Source organism: Lepidothrix coronata, unplaced genomic scaffold (genome assembly GCF_001604755.1).
Source record: "Lepidothrix coronata isolate B3197 unplaced genomic scaffold, Lepidothrix_coronata-1.0 Scaffold29, whole genome shotgun sequence".
In the NCBI taxonomy this organism is placed as follows: domain Eukaryota; kingdom Metazoa; phylum Chordata; class Aves; order Passeriformes; family Pipridae; genus Lepidothrix; species Lepidothrix coronata.
Window position 1 is genome coordinate 533689 of NW_016690209.1, and position 17975 is coordinate 551663.

Here is a 17975-nt window from a genome sequence, read left to right on the forward strand (position 1 = left end):
TCCACATGATAGCAATCTGGAAAGTCTTGAAAATTAGTTGCTTGTGATTATTGCTGTGCAGCACAATTGCTCTGAGCACAGGGACCAGCAGTATCAAAACTCCTTGTGGTGTGGTCCCTGGGCTGGAGGAGCACCTGCATTCTGCCTTTGCTTGTGAATTTTGGCTGCTGTAAATGAGTAGAAGGTTGACAATGGTCTAAACAGCAGCTTTGGAGTTAGGTTTGTCATGTTAGGACTTAGGTTTACACCTAAAACAGGGTCAAGGATAAAGGTGAGGATTCGTGAGAAATGTGAGCTGGCAAGTGAAGGGTGGCCTCCAACAAACTGTGGTGCTTGACAGCTCATCTGGCCCCTTATATTAACCTGGTGTGGGAATGGGGAGAGATTTTGTTAGATAACACTAAAATATAAAGGAACTGCCATAGTTTGCTTCAGACTTCCACATATTTTTACATGGTGCTTCTGAGAAATCAGTTATTCTCAGCACATATAATGTCTGTTGCTGAGCACAGAGTCCAGGCACTGGGGAAACTTATGAAACAGCCATACAGATTAGCTCTCTGTCATAACCTACTCTTGCCTTTCCCCAGGAGGGCTTCCTTGCCCTGCTAGAAATCCCCTTATTTTCTGGCAGCCCCTTGGCAGGTGGGTTTTGCCTCACAGGGATACCCAGTCCTAGCCTCCATCACTGACTTCTTGCCATCCAAAAAAATGGGTGGCTAGATGCCACAGGATATTTCCCCCTGTGTCCCCAACATGGTGTCCCAACATTGCCTAACCTCAGTTAGGACCCCGGGGACACCCCCCAGGAGCCCCAGGGCTGCAGGGGGTTGGGTCAGACAGGTTTAGGAACAGGACTCAGGATCAACCCAGCACCTCTCATACCCTGTAAGGGAAAGCTCAGTGCCAGCACAGCAGGGAGGTGTAGGATCATTCCTGACAACCTTCTCTGAATGACCCAGATTGCGTCAACGGGCTCTGGAGGGAGCCTGCAGCCAGCACTCTTCCGATGAGAGCGTAGGATTTACAACATGGGGCCCAAGAGAGACAAGGAGCACGGCAATGGGAAAGGAAAGCAGAAAGCCTCAGCATCCTTCCCACCTTCAAAGCTGGTAAATGTTTCTTATTCCCCTTTCTACTTTTTCTTTTAAAGAAGCTGAAGAAGTCACCCCTTCTCTGTGCTGCTTTGCATGCCAAGTGGCAGGCTGCTGGGAGATCCCGACACCAAGCACTGAACTTTCCAAGTCCAGTGCCTTCTAGGCTACTATCCAAAATGCCAGCAGCAGCCCAGTGCACTGGAACCTTGCATGAATCCAGAATAGCCCAACATCTCTGCCCTTAATATTTAAGGATCATTTTCTAGATCAGTGTACCCATACCAGATGCTGGATGTTGTGCCAGCAGAGGGGCAGAGGTAGCAAAGGAGGCTCCTGGCTTTTGCATGCTTGTTCAAGGCTGCCAACACAGCAGTACTGACACTTGCTACATCCCTGTAGGTGAAGGGAAGGCAGAGGCAGCAAAAGCCAATCAGCAAAGGGGTCTGCACAAACTTCCTGAAATGATGCATGGAGGGACATGCCAGAAGTCCCGTGTTCCACAAGTCTCCCTTTGGAACACTGCAGCTCTGCAGTGCCTCTTGGGCTGAGCAATGCCTTTTGGGCCATATAATCTAGTTTAAATGCAACAAGCATCATCCCCTATACAGGTGCAAGCCACGAGCACCATTATTCTGGACATACAAGCCACTTAAGGCAGCACCGCTACTCTTAATGGAAGAGGCATCACAGCAGTAGCTACACCATGGGCCATTAATTTACTGCCAGGCAGACTGATCCTAGACTTTAACATGCATTTAACTAGAGGTCTGGAGCAGAGAGATTGCAGTGCAACTGTAGAAGTGCACTTTTACAGGAGTAGTTTTAGTGCTAGTTGAACCAAGTGGCAAAGTCCCTGTGGCTCCCATGTGGCCAGGGACTCACTTCTGTGTGCTCAGGAAGACACTTTTGGGTGGAATATTTGTTTGTTAACAAAGGTATGTGGCAGTGCTATTTCAATAGGTGTTTCACCAGAAATAAAGCAAGGTGTAAAGTAGGGAGCTGGGCAGAAAGTTATTTAGGTGTCATTTATGTAAAGCTTCTCTAGTACAGAACTAAAAATCTGCACTTCTGATGCAACTCCAGATTCTTGTAACCCTTGTGCTTCAGGCACACATTGATAATCTTTGCTGGGCTGGGTTCAGATGAAGTTGGCTTTACTTAGCACAACACAGGCACATACCTGCCACTTACTGCTCAAATATCACTTCCAAGCTGCATCGTTGGGGTGTGCAGGAGGAATAACAGGCCAAATTTCTGTAGTGTCAATCAGTTTAATTCCAATTTGCTCAGCAGAGCCTTGCCCATTTCTAAAGCAGGTCAGTTGCACCTCTCAGTTGGTAAGCTGGTCTTGCTAGTTGCTATGTGTCCAGCAGTAGTTATATTCTTCCTAATATCAGTGGAGATATAAAATTGCCTTTAACTGGAGTTTTGAAAGATCTCAGTTTATCAGCAATTCTCTTCTGTACTGGGTTTATTTGAATTGAGCAACAGAACACCCTCTTAGAGATGTGACAAGGTTGAAAAACTGTCCATTTTTTATTCTGCTTTAAGTCTTAACTCTATTGCTGATGTGTAAAGGCTGTTGGGGAGATGAAACATGTCTCCTGTGAGGGAAGAACAAGTGAAAAATGGCTGACGCCCATCTACGTGACACCCACATGCTTACGGTTGGATTTATTCCACTTAAAACAGAAGTCTGATCCCTGCTAATAACACAGTTAATTATCTCTGCATGAAGCTGTGTGGTTTTGAGGAGCACTGGAAGTTTCAGAGGTGGGGGATCATGATGGGAAGCACCCCAGCACTGCCAGCAAACCTGTCAGGTCTCAGCACTGTCCCTGCCTCCCAGGGACTAGCAGGTCAGCATTAGGAAACAAAGGTTGCTTCTCGGATTTTCTGTCAGCACAAGGTCTTGGTGTGGAAGGAAAAGAGATTTTCCCCCTCAGCCCTCTCACTTTCCACTAAGCACATGTTCATCCTTCTGTGTCCCCCAGCTCTGTCATCCTTGTTAGATTTCCCACCCAGGCCTTTCCCAGCTACCTCCCCAGCTGTCCTCAAGCTAAAGTACTACACCTGACTGCAAATTGCCTTATTTCTACAATTTCTTCACATCCCTCTGCCCTGATCTCATGGCTCCCTGCCCCTCTGCATTGCCCCCACACCAGCTCCAGAGCTGTCACAACATGCTCATCTGAGGGATGATGTGCTTCTAGCACCTTGAAAGAACCCTCCAGCCAAGTTATTAAAACCATTTAATATCAGTTCTGAGTGGTAGAGACTTTGCACTACTTAAAATAATTGCATTTCTTGCTAGTTAGAGATAAAACAGACCCTTTTTAATCATTTTTTAATCATTAAGATAAGGCCTGATGTGCATTACGAGATTATTAACAGCCCCATAAGTGCAATAACAGATACCAAACCAAAAGCTAAGTCGTAAGTGTTCTCAGATGCCTGTAGATTAATCATTTTATATCTCCATAGGATCATTCACCAAGGCTTTCCATCATTGTACAGTCTTAAAGTCATAGGACAGCCCTGTTCCAAATTACAGCTCTGCCTTGCCTGTAGGAGGTAGAAGCAGGGAAGGATGGCACTTGTTTGCCTCCAAATAGAAGTTAATGAAAAACCTGAAACAGAACATGGAAATTTTGATTCCTTGTTTTCTGTTTCACTCAGTGAAAAAAACAGTGCCTTGGTCTGTCAGTCCTTAACCATGATTATAAAATTCATGCTGCTTTTCAAGTGTTGTTATTTTTTTTCTTCAGTGCTTTCTTCAAAGTGTACATCCACTCCTGATCTCATGGGCTCAAACTGTACTGTTGATATTTTTGGAATTGATTGCAGACTCCTGATCCACAAAAACAAGCACCACCACCAGCAAAACAAGAGCACAGGTGCTGCTGAAATGGCAGTCACTGCTCAGAATCTGAGCTGGCTCTTACACAGCCTGAGACAGAAACCTACTGCTCCTCCATGCACCACAGGGGCCAATTTCCCTCTATTTGGGGATTAAAGAGATGACCACATAGCAGTTGTCTGACCTGTCTGAATCCCTATCAAGTTCTGTAAGTGCTCAAGAAGCAGCACAGCTTTGCTTTAATTGCATAAGCACACAGCTTGTTCAAACTCCACTCAGGCCCACACTCCAGGATTAAAAGTAGTCTTTAGAGCCGTCATAGCCTCAGATGCATTAGTCTCCTTTGCATACACATAAGGTGCTTGAAAGCTTCACCTCCCGTCCTTGCTCCTGCAATACAAATCATGACTGCTTCATTTTATGCTGGTGAATCAAAAAGACTGGCAAATTACTAATGTCAGAGTGGTCAGAGAAAGCAAGACAAAAAGTTTGAGCTGAAAGGCTTGTCCAGAATTCACTGTAAAGGATCAGGTGTATTGAATTCTTCTCCTTTGTACCTGTGGAGCATTGCTCCCAGTCCAGTATCTGCAGGAGGGACCATCATGTCACACACATAGGCACCCAGTCCAGACTGGCTGTTTTTGTTTGCACCTGATGCAAGTACCCAGCCACGGTCATAAGTCAGTCAAAGCAGCTACAGCTTCCACAGGCAAACTCATTATGTGAGACAAATGGGTCACTTTTTTCCACCATGGTTAATGGCCATGAACCTGGAGGCTGAAATTTCAGTTCATGCCAAGGAATACAATAATCAACAATAAATTCCATCCACAAATAAGCAGAGAAGTCCTGAGCTGTGCAACGGACCAAGGATGGAAAGACTCATTTCTTTCCTCAAATGTTTGTGATCACTCCAACACCACCAAAATTGGCTCCCTCAGAATTATATTAAATAAGTTATTGCTATAGTCTAGCCCAGAACAGCTCCAGTGATATGTCATTAGATCTGCTGTCTGGCACTACAGACAGCTGCTCTCACCCAAAAACACCCATTTGAGCTCAAACAGTTGTTCAACTGAAAGCAGCAGCTTCGGAGTTGAAGCATCAAGCCAAGACCAAGGAGGTACTCAGGTTGGGCAGTTAGCACCCTTAAAGACCCTCTAGACAGTCCTGCATATGCTGTGAAGACAGGTTGTTTATTTAGGAGAGGCAGTTCACACAGAAATGAGAAAGCAAGTCCCTCATCCCTGATCATAAGCATTATGAACTGGAGCTCCCCGTTGTGGGACCAAGGCCAAAATACTGCTTCTCCAAGAACCTGGCCAAAATCCAGCCTTCAGAAGCATTGTCAATGGTATGTTGGTAGGTGTCCCAAGGAAGAAGATATTGCAGAAATATGGGCTATCATTCACTATTGCTGTCAATTTTATAGAACAAGTGTCAGCATAACACAGCCAAGTCCTCATGCTTCTGATGCCAGCAGGAGCTCACAGCCCTGGAATAGCAGGCCAGGCACCCTCATGCTGGGTGGGGACAGGGCCACCACAGAAAAGCCCTGCCAGAGCTCAAATCTGTCATTTTACATCTTCTCCAAAATGACCTTTTCTTCCTTTAGCTGAAGCACACAACTACTCTTTTCCCAAGGAGATAACTTAGTGCCCACATGTCTTCTCTTGACTGTATCCTCATGTTTTCCCCTCCAAGCTGTATCCCCATCGGGGTGTCCACAGGAGCACTCAGGCTCAGTCTCATGCTACAAACCCACACTCCCATCTGGTACAGGCAGCATCAATCAGCATCCCTCAGGCAAGATTTTATTACCAACAGTGGAATTTTCCAAATATTGACTCATTTTAGCCTAAATAATCTCATTCTGTTATTATTGCCTACAAAGCTGGCTCCGCTTCACCTTCTACAATACTTCAAAAGTGATTTAGCTGCATCAAAGATAACTCACATGTAATAGCAGCAGAACCAGGTCAGGTTTAGTACAGTCCATCAGCTAAACTAAAACTCCAAGACCCACATCTGCTCCTATCAGACAATGATGGGCATAAATCAATACACTCCTTTCTTCACACTTCTTCCATGACCACATGCCTACAGCAGGGAGGAAAGTAATACATTCAGGCTTTCTGAACTTTGATGTAGATTACAGTGAACATAAAAAGTGGCATCTTGATGTAGTACAACATACACACTTTACCCCAAAAGCCTGCACTACAAGGAGCAGAGATACTTCAAGAAACAATGCACACACAAACAGGAAATACTTAGGACTACTGGACACAATACCTTGAATGCACAAAGGGCACTTTTCCACTTGCTTATAAGCCTTCTTCATTTCAAACAGCTCACAGTTCTTTGGTCCAACACCTCTGAAAAAAGACCCCTGAGATACTTTTCTTCAAACTACCTCAGCAAGAAGCAATGCAGAACAATCCTCAAGAAACCATCCCTCCCCCCTCCTGGGTGAACTATTTATCTACTCTTAATCTAGCCTTGATCATGAGCAGCTGGAACCCATAAACACCCAGCTCATCCTGGGCTGATTGCTCTGAATTGCCATGGTTTCTTTAACTTCAACAAATCCCTAATGACAATCAGTATCAGCTGAGGATCGAGAAGCAGCTTCTGTTATTTGTTTATGAGCCCAAGCAGTGTTTGGAGATAATAGATTTAAAAAATTAATGTTATTTTTCCTTATTAAGCCTGAAGTCGGGGCAGTAGCTAAAAGTTAACTTGCTTGGAAGTGAAAGGATTTGCTTTGTGATACATTGATTCTACCTCTGAAATTCAGGTACGAGGTTTAGCATCGGCTAACTTAGAACAACTTCAAGGAACAGCAAGCAGGAGGTAGAAGATGTTTTGGATGTTTTTTCGTGTGGCTCATGTTGCTAAGGAAACTGCCTCAGTGATGGCTCTGTGTTCACCACAGCTGGGTCACCTGGGCTTTGCTTCTCAGGGTAAGGGGTGAGTCATGGCTGGAGAGTAAATTGCACAGACTTGCTAAGGAATGCTTTTATCACATACTTCCACTCACATGTGAAAAGATAGATTATTAGTAGTAGTTAATAATAAAAAACACTATCAAATCTATTTAATACTTTTACTAGTAGTAGCAGGCTCTATATTACTAACCCTTCAAATAGACACAGGAAAAATAAAACCACTGGGTTTTTTTCCACACGCTTTTACAGGTCCTGGCAATAGTTAGGATATGGTGTCAGGATACATCGTGCCAAAAATGTCTTGGTGACACAACACTTTGAATAACACTGCTTTCTAGTTCCCCTCACAAGATACAAGCAAAACCTGAGTTACTCAACATTGAGACATTTCTGAAACTTTCACCAGAAGATTTTTTGTGTGTGACACACTAGTGGCAACAGTAGGTTTCAATTTGCTGTCATGGTGATTGAAAAAGAAGAAAGGGTGGTTTTCAACCTTTACCAAACCAGTTAGGTGTGCTGACGTACAGGAAGGTGTTGGTACATGAATGTGATACCCATATGACAGTTACATACACTCTCTACTTGTAAATCATGTGGTCCATCTACACCCTCGTGAACCTGGTTTCTGAGAAGCCACCAAAGAAATACCTCCTCTTCCTTTATGTTTGTTTCAGGTTTTTCACATTTTGATTTTGTTTCTGCAAATAGTGATGCGTTTGACATAGGGCCACTTGCTTTTAGGCTATAATGAAGTCTGGATATTACAGACGTCCATTACAAGGCATTAGTTAATGCTAACAGATATTGGACATTTGCCCTTAAGGCTCCATCTGGATAATCATCCAAATGTCTAGTTGAGCTTTCAGAGCCTCATAGGTCTTCAGCATGGCCTGAAGCTGTTATAAGTGATCGTGGGATGGTATGGGGACCAGGAGTCTGAACTGGGGCTGATTCTGCTCCTTCTTGAAGTTCTGGTCAAACCTATAAGCCAAACAGCGGCAGCTGGTATTTCTTATCTCAGTGTTTTTCTTTGGCAGCATCATGGGTTTAACCCTTAGTTTGGGCAATGTCTGTTTAGTGTTGCCCTGGAATAGATTTGGAATGAATTGCAGGGAGCAAGGTAGCATTTCTGATGAAACAAATTGTACATCAAGCTGTACTGAACTGCAGAAATTAGAATTCAGTGACTTGTGAGAATTTAGTGACTGTGTGCCTTCCTGTAACGTAGATTTCATCCACACTTCCAGACTTTTAGATTTTCCATCTGACACTACGAGAAGAAACTATCTAAGTGTTAAGGCTTAAGCAATGGGGGTCATTCCTCATGTCTGCTATCACACAGCACTAGGAAAGCTGGAGATGCCACATGCCTCTTTCCTCTCCTGTTCCCTTGGCCAGGGGCTTATTTCCTTTTCACAGGCTGTAGGAGCTCGACTGCCTATTTCTCCATTTTACTGTCAGACAGTTTTGTAAGTGTCAGAAAAAGGAAATCCAAGGTACCTCTGGCAGTCACCCAAATAGAGGTAGCTGCTGGTTGGCACCTGCTGTAGCCCCCAGCCAGGGACCTGGAACATGAGCATTTTCAGTGCTAGGACCTCTGGCTTCAGCCTCCTGTGGGGACATTTTGACAACCTTCATAAGAAAACCAGGCAGGTTTTATTTTGTGAATGCAGAACACCGTGAAAACATGGTGAGGGCTGAGTTCCTGCTGGGGAGCCTGAAAGCAGTCAGGGTTTTTAGGGGTTTAGGCTGCCTGGTCCTGTTTTGTTTGATTCCTCATCTCTCTACTGTGGTAAGGAATGCAGGCTGATCGCTGCATGATGCCTTTCCTGAAGCATATGTCTGCTTTCTTATTAAGGAATTTTGCAAGTGCCAAGATAAACATTTAATCCTTGAGAGCTCATGTTCAGCACAGTCAGACCATCTGCAGGAGCATCACTGCTCATGCCAGAGCACCCAGCTCAGCAGGGCAGCTCGGACAGCTCACTCTGAGTGACTTTAAACAGTGGTTTTGGGGACCACACTTGCACGGGCCCTTTGATATGTGTCTGACTCTCTCCTCCAGGCAGGCTGCCTTGCAGCAAGTCCTCATCATTCATTTTAAAGGAGACATGTCAGGACCTGCATTACAGTTGGGCTTTTAGCACCCTCTGAGCCCCCAGGCTGGACAATCTTGCAGTATCTTCTTCCCACCTCTGTTCACCACCCTGCTCTGCAGCAGCCACCAGACAGGGAGGATGTTGGGACGTTATTTAACTGGGGATCTCAACAAATGCAGTGGTAGTCTTAAAGTCAAAGGTCCTCCACACCCTACAGAGGCTCTGCCAAGGATGCGGTGAATTTATCAATGAAAATTTTTAATATTTTGGAGATTTCATAGGGTCACTTCAGTTGAAAAGGACCTCTAAGATTGAGTCCAACCATTAATCCAGCACTGCCAAGTCCACCACTTAATCTCCCTAAAATATTTACCATGTTGCCTACTGTCTTTTTTTGAAAATGTGCTTTGACAAACACCATACCTCATTTACCTTTGATTTTATAGTCCTTGCCAAGGACTTTGCCCATATGCTATGTTAGGTGCTTCCGTTTGCTCATATAAGCTGCCATTTCCCCAAATGTCAAAACATTACTAGACCTCTATGTAAAAGTCTCTCAAAAGTAGAAGAATGAGTTTTAATACTGCTTTTCACTAGTTTAATGGGAGGTTTGCTTGTTTTTACACTAAAATCATTGCTGTTACAATTTGTCAGCCACACAAAGATAACAACCTTCCTATGGCTTGGACAGCAAACTTCACTGTAAACCTTTGAGAAGTGAGTTGTAGTACCCCCTCTTAAGTTTAGGGTATTTGGCCTCAGGATTCCAAATTATGTTCCAAATTTTCTGGCAGTCCAAAGCCTGGGAGGTGAGATCAGTTAATACCCAAAGGTACCTCTGCTCCTGAGGCTGCGATAACCCAGCGTTACCTCTAAGCGGGATGTGATTGTGAACCTTAGCTCAGACAACTAATAAATTTATCTGTTGCTGCCAGCTGTGAAACAGCAGGATGCTTGAGATGAGTATTCACCCTGGTGGGCCAGGATGTTGTTCTTTGTTTCTGGATCTAGATAAAATTTCATCAGCCTTTTGGGAAGGAAAAGGGTGCAAGGGTAAATAGTACAACAGTGCCACAAGCTACTAGGTGACCGTTCTGTCTGACATGATAGGACGCTTGTGGGAACGCTGCTTTTATGGGATTTTCATTATTTTCTTTGACCTATCTGCAAGAGAAGGACTAATGTGATGTGTTGTCAGCCCTATAGTCTCAGATGTGGAAATGGTTTATTTTAGACCCATGCAACAACTAGAATAAAATAGCTTTGAGTGTGAAGATTCAAAGTCAATTCCTCAAAGCCCCTTCCAAAACTTAACCCAAGAGCTCAAGCGAACATTTGACTTAACATCCAGTGATTACTAATTATTTATAAAAAAAGATGGCTGATTTCTGAACTGTGACTTACTGAAGATTTAACAGCTTGGCATTTGAGCATCAGTGACTTTGTTTCAGTGAATTTTCCAATCCACTCCCTTAGCTAGACCTTACGTCCCGACACAGAGCTCCAGGGCTGTGAAGAGTCAACAGGCAGCATATGGTGACTTTGGAAAAAGGCAGCAAAGCATTCATTTGTTGTTTGGCCACTGATTGCAGTTGTATGTGGCTCAGAGGGGAAACCTGCCAGAGCAAGCCCCTCTGCACATCACATTATTAATACCTGTATCATGTAGCAGGTCATGGGTTGTGTCCAGGACGACCAGAAAACTGAACCCAAAACCAACCAGAACTCATTTGCAAGCTTTGTGCCTCCATACTCTACAATGTACTACTCACTCTAAAGACAATTCTATTTGTTTCCATACTACCTTAAAAAAACCTTCGCCTAACTATGACCTCAATCCTTGTGCTCCAGTCAGGGCTGAGAGAAGATTGTTCTTTAGGACTCCAGCACTTGTTAATTCTCTTAAAGAGATTACTCAAATCTTCTAAACAAATATCAGAATAGATTCTGGATTAAGCATGGGTGCTAAAATGACCTTGCTGATAAAACCAGCATCATCAAACCTCACAAATTGAAGCGGGAAGCCCTGGATGTAATTTTGACTTGCAGCTACTATCATGGTAAGTTATCGGACTGCTCTGCATCTCTCTTCCCCTATCTCTAATACTCTTGCAATGTTCCTTGAGAACCAATACAAGAAGTGTCAGATCTTCCAGATTTTTGTGGGAAAAACAATATACTGAGAGAGTCACTGGGGCACAACCCACTGTTTTCTTTTAGTAATGTTTATTGCTTTTTCCGTTCGTATATTTGAGTTGTCTGGTTCATTTTGGTGTCAGGACAAGGCTGGTTTCCACAGCATCCCAACTCCTGTGTTAATCCAAGTGCCATTGATCAGAGGTGGGATTAGCTTGGTGCATTTGGTGGGGTGCTCTAGTACAGATGCTTGTTGGTGCATCCCGGGGTCCACGAGGGACTATCTCCTTTGCCTGCCACCTTTGGGTGATTCCCACCCCCATGCAGCAAATACCTGGAGCTATTTATGTCCTGTGTCTGTCGGTGCAGTTTCCTTTGTGTCTCCTTCGGGTTTCAGAAATAATTAACCCTGCAAAGACAGTTGTGGATTTTGGCAGTGTAACAGACAAGTTCTTAAGAACTGGGTCTGGGGCGGTGAAATTTGTGTTAAGTATTTTTGTCACTGTGTTGTGGCCAGGAACAAATCCCAGAAATTTTCCCAGAAATCTGTGAATAACATTTCACAAAAGAGAGGACATTAAGTAAAAATTCCATCACTTTTAATCTACATCTCTTCTGTTGTTGTTTGTTTACGGTTATTCTATGACCCCATCAGATTTCCTTGCAAAATCTCTAATGTCTGTAATGGGAATTTAAAATCCAATAAGAATTTACAGGCTACTTGGGAAAAAAAAAAAAATTCCTTGGAGAGCAAAGTCCATCACGACTGGAGGCCTTAGCTTTACTTTCGAATCTCTTTACCCAATTTTCAGTTTAATTTACTCATTTGCTAATCCTAATTTTCCACTACTGTTCTTACAATATCTGACTAAATATCACTCATGTGGAAACACATTAAAATTCTACAGCTGGAGAATTCTAGGCTGGAACTTATGGCCTCCAAATGCTTGTCATTTTGCTTCTCAACTGTCAACATGTAGTGGTGGGTCTGCCTTTCTCTCCTCGAAACTGTGTTAGCTGCATTCACTGTTCCCTTTCTGAGCACTCCACTGCTCCATTTCACTGGCACTACTGTCCGTTATGGCAAAAGTATCCCATCACATTAAACTTCACTGACGCAGAAGTATAACCTTTCACAAAAGATTTCTTCATATGCTATTATATAGGTTTCCTTTGTTCTTAAGTAATTTATTTTATTTTTATATAGAATGTTGGCACTGTGATGTGTTGCACCTGGAAATAACAAACTATTGTATTGTGTCAAAATATGGGGAATAGCACGATCTGTGCACAGCAATCAGAACTGAGGAACTGAGAAACACCCTTGACTTCTGACAAAAAGGAAGAACAGTCTGATTTTGTTCCAGTACAGAGAGCTGCCATTTGAACAGGCAGATCCGAAGGCTGCATTGCCATCACATAGCCCCTGGTTCCCCCATCCCAGATGGAGCAGGGATGGGACTCGCTTCTGCACAAGAACACATACAGATGGGGCAGAGTGGATCTGCCCCTCTCTGATCCCAGCTGGGCTCCCAGGGATAAAAGAGTCTGTAAGGACCCCAAGCTGAGGCTGGAAGTGCACCTCCGGATGAGGCAGCTGAGAGTCGCTTTGTACTCGGTAGTGCTGGCTCCCTTCCCTCCACAGCTGCCTCCTTCACTCCCTTCAGGGGGTTAGATTTCTGTGAGCTAATTTAAGGAGAAAAGCCTTTTTAATCCGGTATCTTACAGACTCAGAGTATGTATATTTTTATATTTTGAATAAAATATGAATATTAAGCTCTTTAGGCAGGGACTTTGTCTTCTAAGATCTCTTCAAAGCCCTTAACATGCTGCTGGTATTACAGGTGTAAATACTACAAATAATATAATACAGTTTGGATCCCATAGATCTGTTTCATTGGGAATGGGCTCACAAAGTGTATCTTTATGTTGGACAGAAAAGGCTCAGGTATGAACAAGGCTTCCCCAGAAGTTAGTGCTGAGCCTTGACCTGGAAGAGCTCGGGGTCAAGAACATATTTCGATTTAGGGTTCCCCATAGTCCATGAGGCTCTTTTTGCTTTGGTTCCACCAGTAAAAATGGGACAACCTGCCCAAGGAACAAAAATCCAGTTTAGCGTGCAGAGCACTCATATGAGAAGTGGACGAGAGCTGTTTAGCCCTGCCAGATAACAGCATGTAGTAGTTCAAGGCAGAAAGGGAGAATGAATTCCCAAAGCAGCTGAAGGCAAAGAGGGAAAAAGGGCTTAAGAAAGAAAACCCCTTGTAGAAAAGAATATATTATTAACTGAAAAAGTAATTTAACAGAATAGTAATGTTCTCATACCACTGAGCCAATCTAATACCAACTCTGCAAATTTAATAAGATCGCTGCAAAGGCAGAGAAGTTCAATCTGAAGTGCACTCTTTTGAGGCTGAGGCCAATGTCCATTAAATACAATAGAAATACTTCATCAGCTTCAACACAAGCCAGATCAGGCATCCATTGGATTTGGATTATCAGTGGCTGTTATTGTCTCTACAGAATATTCCACTCGAACTCACCATGGCGATTGAAGTAACATCTAATTTCCACAACAATACAAGCATATTCTCAATATAGAATCATAGAATCATTTAGATTGGAAAGACTTTTAAGATCATCAAGTCCAAGCATTAACCCAGTACTGCCAAGTCCACCACTAAACCATGTCCCTGCATGACACATCTACATGTGTCTTGATCTACATGGTCTTTTAAATCTCTCCAAGGATGATGACTCAACCACTTCCCTGGGCAGCCTATTCCAGGGCTTGAAAACCCTTTTGTTGCAGAGGTTTTTTTGCAATATCCATTCTAAACCTCCCCTAGCACAGCTCGAAGCCATTTCCTCTTGTCCTCTTGCTTGTTACTTGGGATAGAATACCAACCCTTGCCTGGCCACAACCTCCTTTTAGGTAGTTGTAAAGAGCAATAACTTCACCCCTGAGCCTCCTTTTCTCCAGGCTAAACAACCCCTAGTTCCCTCAGCTGCTCCTCAACAGACTTGAGTTCCAGACCTTTCCCCAGTTCTGTTGCTTTTCTCTGGACACACAAAGTGAGGGGCCCAAAACTAAACACAGAATTTGAGGTGTGGCTTTACCAGTGCTGAATACAGGGGAAGAATCCCTTCCCTAGTCATGCTGGCCACACTATTGCTGATCCAAGCTGGGATACCACTGGCCTTCTTGGCCACCTGGGCACACTATGGCTCATCTTCAGCCAGTTGTCAGACAGCACCCTCAGTCCTTTCCTCCTGGGTAGCTTTCCATGCTATAATCCACATGGAATTCAGCAGGCTGCAATGTACATGGAAAAGTCTGGCCATGCAGTGGTATGTCATACAACACAACTGCTGTGCACCCAGCTATCTTGGTTTATCACTTTTTACAGGTCTCAGCAATGTCTCCCAGTTGAGTGTTCCATTAACCTTTTCACCTATTATTTCTTAAAAAAGCCCAGAAGTAATCTTAATCCCCCTTATCTGGCTATACTATTATCTTGCTGCATTTCTGGTGCCTTCACACAAAGATTTTGTGGAGCTATGTTTTTTCACTTAGCCCAAAATCGGCTTGGAGGAAGACAGGGCAAAGAGGTCTCTGCTTGAACAGGCTAGAAATAGAAATTAGTCTTAGTTTGTGCCTGGTTTTAATTCAGGTCAGATTAGAGCTGGGTTTGTTTTACTGCAGTTTAAGAGAAGGGAACATTTCATATGTGAGATGGGAGATTGATTCCTATTAGATCCTCCCTTCAGATTAGTCCCTTGGAGGAGTCTAAGTTGATCCACATGCTCTGGCCTGCTGGGATCAGCAATACCAGCAATAAACCCAACCCTGTCAACTCTGGAAAGAATGTCATTGTGACATCAGTATTGTTCTTTCCCCTGAGGAACTGAGGGCGTTTGTAGTGAGAAAAGGAGGTGTAAGATTGGCAACTGTTTAAATACAAATGACCAGGAAGAAAAGGTACAAAATCCACTTCCTTTAGCATGGGATTAAGTGGATCATGCATTTATAATAGTTTGCTGTATTAATAAATTCAGTACAGCAGCTTTCAAGTTTGAAGCAAGTCTCTTTAGTCTATTCCTTCAGAAAGTGCAGTCCAAAAGCTATTGATCTATTTGTACAGATAAACATCCCACAGAGTTATCAGAATCAATGCACACACTCAGGCAAAGATTCAATACAAATAATAATAAATAAGTACAGACACGGGAAATAGAAATGTACAATTTAAAACTGATTGAAATGCTGACCCAAATAGCTGTTTGTGTGCCTTTCTGCAAAGGCAATTCCAAGAAAGGGAAAGAGGGTGCAAAAAGTAAGTGGTAATTTCAGAGGTGGCAGACAAGAGAAGAGACAAGCAACATCCAGCTCAAAGGAGGTGGGCAAGGGATGGGTAGTGGTGGAAGCACCACTCGATTTTATTCAATTTTTTTATATGTATATGAATTTTAAAAGTCTTTGTACAAAGCAAGGTCTGAGCACTGTTATTGAGATCTACCCAGAGGAGAGTAAAGGAGTAGCACGGGTACCTGTATACATGTTTTCCATAGCTGGACAGCCTAATTTTGCACCCATGGGGATTTTTTGAGGTCAAGAGAAGTTTTGGCACGAAATCTTTTTGTGTTTTGCTGAGCCATTTTCATCTGCTTTGGTTGTCTCTGAAGCTGCCATGAGATGAGATGAGATGGGATGGGGTGAGCCTGGGCCAGCCACCAGTCTTTCAAAGTACATATGGCAGAGGTGCCCTGATGGGCACTGAACCCAGGAAGTAAGAGCTGAGAGAACAGATCCAGGTGGTTATGGGAAAGAACAGAGTGGGAAGAGGCAGAAAACACTACACAAATGGGAAAGGAGAAGTAGATGGGGAGCGACCTCGGATTGTAAAGCATGCTATTTAAAAGAAACAGAGAAACATAAATAAATTGTGGAGGTTCTTGGCAAAAGACTCAGTGAAGGTGATAATGGGAGATGGCTTGGAACAGAGGTTAGACCAGGTCTTAAACCTGCCAACCACAGGATACCAGAAGGGTCCATGAGGCTGGTCACAGTCCTCCTCACAGCTTCATGCAGGTCCACCCATACCTGCTGTTCCTCACACCCCTCCCCAGGCACCCATCAGGAGGTGCTCAGCACCAAATGGACTGGACCTGGGCTTTCACCTGGCACCACTGCTCCTCAAATACTTTCCAGGTGGGAGAAGCAGAGGCTGGTCACAGGCTGATGTAATTCAGCTCCACAGAATCTGCACCAGACATGAGGATGAGGCTAGAGGACTGCTGAACACAATGCTGAGGGTGGGGAACGTCACTGAATTTCATACAGGGTCCAAAGGACACTTAAGGGAATAAAGAGAGAGAGAGGCTAAAGGTTTAAAAAGCATTTTGATAAAAAAAGCAAGATACTGTCAAGAAGTCAATCAGAAGCCAAAACTTGGCCAGATCTGCTCTTATTTAACCTTCAGCATGGGATCAGATCTCAATCTTTCTATTCTTGGTAACAGCTGATGAACGCAGTGTAACAAGGTATTAATAAACATCTGCCCAGCTCTTATATTAATATGGAGAAGAATTAATGGAGGTCTTAGCACGTTCATATTTTCTAATTATGGCAGATGACTTTATTTATAGAAATAATAGAGAGAATGGAAATTGTCACTGGCACCATGTCAATATACGTAATGAAATCCAATCATTTAATTGCATTACATTTGGCTAAGGAGTCACATCAATAAAGGGCCCTCCTTGGAGCAGTTCAGTGGTCGGTACGTACTTCGTGTTAGGAAGCTATTAAGATTAATGTTTTTTCAATGAATCACGGGGAAAATAAGTCATCTCTGACACACCTATTCCTGTGCCTGAGACCTCGAGAGGGACAGGGCTGGGGGCAGAGCTTTCCACCCGGAGAGGTGAAGGCCACTGCCCTTTGTGTAGCTGTTTGATCTTCATGCTCATTTCTGGACACCCCTTGCTTCCAGTCCCCAGAGCATCCAAAATAATGAGATATTGCCCAGACTGAAGCCCGTGCTATAGTTCAGCTGTCGCTGGCCATGGCTAAGCCAGCTCCTGCATCAGCTCTGCTTCATGCAGTGCCCTCCTCTCCACCACGATAAAGTATCACCAATGCTTCTGTGGGAATGATAACATACTATACCACTGAGATAAATAAAGCACAATGTTAAATCTTGATATGTTTACACCTCCTAAGAGAGGGGGAAGAGGCCTATAAAATTCCCGCTAAAGGAGACATGGCTGTTCAGATTGTTTGCAGCTTGATAGGTAAACCCTGTGGCCAGTTTTTATTGAGAGTTGCTGGTGTTGGTCTTAGAGGGCTGTTGGGGTTTAAAAAGGTTTTGGACGACTACTGTGGCTCTTTCTCAAGGTTTTGAAGTACATTTCATAAATGTTAGTTCAGACAGGCAGCTGGGAAAGTTTGGATCTCTCCTCCCAGAAGCAGGGAAAAGTAAAACAAAGCTACAATTATGGTGGCAGATGGTCTGGTACACACAGAGCACTGCTAGTAATTTTGCTCCTTGAACATTGAAGAAGGAGATCTGGAGTGATACTGAAAAACCAAGAAGGTCCTCTAGTTCTCTCTTGTTCTTCCAAAATGTGTTTCCTAATCCATTCTGGTCTTCCAAAGCTATCAGTCTGAATTAATGAAAACAGAGCAAGGGAATGGTACTATTTCTATTAATTATAGAGGCAGGTTTGTGCAATAAACAGAATTCATATCCCTACAGTGCTGCTTAAGTACCTATAATTCAGCTGCTCTGTTCACAACTGCAGCATCTTATTCACGTTGTTTTAC

The 17975-nt window shown here is 43.5% G+C and overlaps 1 protein-coding gene across 8 annotated transcripts in view; it reads left to right on the top strand.

Annotated features, from left to right (window-relative positions):
* The window catches only part of LOC108495283 (calcium-activated potassium channel subunit beta-2), a 142714-nt gene that overhangs the window by 94675 nt on the left and 30064 nt on the right, over positions 1 to 17975 (top strand). Inside the window, exon 1 of one of the 8 annotated variants that reach the window (XM_017810837.1) lies at positions 10889 to 11070. The exons of the other annotated variants lie outside the window; for them this stretch is intronic. The gene's annotated coding sequence lies outside the window, so the exon portion shown is untranslated. Of the gene's footprint in view, positions 1 to 10888; positions 11071 to 17975 lie in introns of those variants that run through there. 8 annotated transcript variants of the gene reach the window in all.